Genomic DNA, 4,003 nt, shown 5'->3' with positions numbered 1-4,003 from the left:
AGTAATCCAAGTAATGAACATTGGTATGTTGTTCATAGAGTTCTAAGGTACTTAAAGAGTACAATAAATTATGACATTTGTTATTCAGGTTTTCTTTTGATTTTAAAAAGACATACATATGCTAGATGGAACTCAAATAGAATGGATCATACCTTTACGATTGGCTGGATTTTTATAATTGGTGAGATTACTATTTCTTGAAGTTCCAAAAAACAATTTTGTTAAGCAGACTCCAACATGGTGGCTGAATTTATAGCCTTAACATCTGCTATCCAAGAGGTAGAATGGTTGAGAGATTTACACTATGAAATTTCATTGTGGATAAACTAATGGCACCAGTTTAGATATATTGTGACAATGAAGCCATAGTATTAAAGGCATGTAATCAAGCATATAATGAAAAGAGTCAATATATTAAACTTCAAAATAACATTGTAAGACAAAAAATTAGTGATGGTATAATCACTATAAGTTATGTGAGGTCTTGTGAAAACTTAGTTAGAGGTGTGCAAATGCAAAACGAATCAAATTGAAATGAGTTTGGTTTTTTAGTTCAATTAGTTCGGGTGTATGGTTAGTTCGGATATTAGGGTCTGGTTATTACAATGAAATCGGTTTGATTTGGATTAGAAATTTTTGTAATCATACTAACTAAACTTAAATATGAAGGCAATTTGAGGTTTTCCTAAGGAAAATACATCCCTAAACCTAATCCTCTAATCCTCTTTGATACTCTTTTAGTTTATCTTCCGTTTCTCTTCTTTGATACCTGAGTCCTGTTATCTTTTCTTTAGTCTTGACTAAAAAAAAAATTGGTTTGTTGTTTGCAGTTTTGTGTCTATTGTATTACTATCACCTGAGGCATACTATAAACTATCTTTTACTTGGAGTTTTTACTATTTCTCTTGCCTTTGTAGCTGGATTAATGTGTGCTTTTAGCAGTGGTAATATATGGAATGGATTTTTGAAATTGTTCTTTTATTATTATGATTTGGGTATGGTTCTTTTGTTAACTCCTTTTTGAAGTTATTTGGTACAATTGTAGAACTTGAAATGATTTTTTTGAATAACATTATGGCAAATTTTCCAAGTTGGAGTTAATATTTTCCCATAAAAGGATTGTGATGTTTGCCTTTTTCAAGAATTAGAAGAAGGAACTTAATCTGATTATAGTTAATACTAAGTTAAATACTTGATTGAATATTGTCAATGGAGTTTTTGGCAATTAAGTTGTATGGGTGAATTAATCTTTTCTTACTTTTCAAAATTACAAGGCTTCCATGCAATTAGAAGTTAGTTCTTAGGGCTTTTTATTTAATTGTCTGCGTTTTTTCTATTTATTTGAGTTGTATTATAATAGATGATGATCATGCTTTCTTTACAAAGAAATTGTTTGTACTGGAAAATGGTTTTAATTATATGTGCTTTAGACTAAAATTTCTTGCAATTGGATTATTTGTGTTATACTAGATACTAAGGAATGAATCTTGTAATATGGATCCAAGAATGCTTGTGGATTTGTGAATACCTTAATGAGATATTCTTTATGGAGGATCCATATACATTCTTGTTATGCATTGTTTTCAAAAGCAATTAGTTTCTTTCTTTTTTTGTTTGCCAAAGGAGGATATTTTCTTTTAATAGGGATTATTTATATCTTTGTGATTTACATTTTTAATGAATATTTAATGTTGATAATAAATTCTGAATAAATTGTTTATATCTTTGTTATCCTCTACTCTTAGCTTGTCGGATTCAATACATTAGCTAAGTAATAAATTGCTTATATAGTATTCAATTTTGATTTAAGTAATAGATTCTTGAATTACATATTTGCCAATCAATTGATTCTTTTTGACTGACAGATTGAAGATTTCAATGGTAAGCCAAAGCGATAATCTAGCTCCTACTCTTATTGATGTTGCTACGCTTATTGTCATGCTGTCATCGTCATCATCATCGTCACCGACTACACAACAAATTGCAATCTCCATTAGTGAAAGTGAAGCTATCCATTTTAAGAAAAGGAAAGCATTTTCACTGAGGTCTGAAGTTTGAAAACACTTAACTAAATTTGTCAATGATTGAGGTGAAAGTAAAGTTAGATGTAATTATTATGGTATGGAACTTTATGCTAATACTAAATATAATGGCACAAGTGCATTACAAAATCACATGAATTCTTGCAAAAAGTTTCCTGGTGCTAATAATTCTACTCAAACTGAATTAGCTTTTCAATTAGGAGATGGGTCAGTAATAAAATAGAAATTTAGTTAAGAAGCCATTAGAAAGGCTTAACTAGGATGATCATTAGAGATGAATTACTTTTTAGATTTGAAAAATGGGAAGGATTTAAAGAACTCATGTCAACTTCATGTCTAGATTTATTATGCCATTACGATGAACTGTTGCTAAAAATTGGTATAACTTTCTTGTTGATGGAAAAAACCATTTCAAGCATATATTGAGAACAACTTTTTTTAGAGTTTTTTTGACCACAGACACATGGACATCAATTTAAAGAGTGAATTATATGTGTTTTATGGCTCACTTTATAGACAATGATTGAAAATTACACAAAAGAATTTTAAACTTTTGTCTCGTTTATAGTCACAAAGGTGAAGCTATAAGGAAAAAATTGAACTTATCAGGAAATAGTTTTTTAGAAAGCAAACTTCTACATATGAGATGCATTGTATATATTATTAATCTCATTGTCACTGATGGATTGAAGGAAAGAATGATATAAATGCTTGTGTTAGAGGGACGTTAAATATATGAGACGGTTACTTGCTAAGTTCAGTAAAGTTCAAAGAATGAGTTAAGTTTGCAAATATTCAAAGAATTTGTTGTGTTTGGATGTTACTACTAAATGGAATTCCATTTACTTGATGTTGGAAACAGCTCAAAAGTTTGCAGCAGCTTTTAATTTATTTGAGAAAGTCGATCCTTGTTATAGAAGTGATTTGTTGATAGGAGATGGGATACTTGAACATGAGGGTTGGGAAAATGTTAAGAGGTTGAATTTTTTTTGAAACATTTTTATTCACTCATAATAAAAGTTTCAGGTATTTCTTATGTCATTGTTAATACTTTTCTTGATGATATTGTGGTGTTTATTGCTTTTTGAGAAATAGGCAAAGGCATCTTGATATTGAGTTGCAAACAATGGTAAAGAGAATGAAAGAGAAACTTGATAAATATTGGAAAAATATAGAAAAAATGAATTAAGTTGCTCTATGTTGCCTCTATTCTTAATCTAAGGAAAAACCTTGTGCTTGTGGAGTTTTGTTTAAGAAAAATATATTAGAATGAGTTTGAAAAAAAGAATGGAAGAGTTTCTTGCTGAATACCGAAAAAGTGTATAACTTCCTCCTTTTGAGAAAGTTGATGACAATAGCGAATCCCAATCCCAAGTGATCCAAATTTAGAAGTTATTGATGATATTAACTCCAGTGCTAGTGCCACTCTTCTAAATGAATTTAAGAGATATAAGATTGAAATTGGCAGGGAAGAAGATAAATTAGAATTGGAGAAGTATTTGAGTTTAAATGAGCTTGATGTAATCGATAATGATAACTTTGATGTTTTCATTTAGTGAAAACTCAATAGTCATAGGTATCCTACTCTTACCCTACCAGCTCTGGATGAATTGGCAGTTCTTTCATCCACAAATGCTTTGAAATTAACTTTTAGCATTAATGGCATGCATATAAGAGTTCTTTAACTCTTAAAATGGTGCAAACCCTTATTTATGCTCAAGATTGGTTATGTGGATCTTCCTACTAACTTAGTGACACTGAGAATAATTTGGCAGAGCTTGAGAAAATTGATGAAGGTAAGTGTTTTATTTATATCATCATTTCATTTTTGTCGTTTCAATTGTTAACATGTTGTTGCTTTATTTCTTACTTTCTTGTTTAAAGCTTATTTTTTGTTTTATGTATTTTAGAGTTGTCAAAGATTATAATGGACCATGTACTTGATAATCTTTAAAGTAATG

This window comes from Theobroma umbraticum, unplaced genomic scaffold (assembly GCF_002168275.2).
Source record: "Theobroma umbraticum cultivar Fairchild unplaced genomic scaffold, ASM216827v3 scaffold_20.0, whole genome shotgun sequence".
Taxonomy (NCBI): domain Eukaryota; kingdom Viridiplantae; phylum Streptophyta; class Magnoliopsida; order Malvales; family Malvaceae; genus Theobroma; species Theobroma umbraticum.
Note: the sequence above shows the minus strand (reverse complement) of the source record.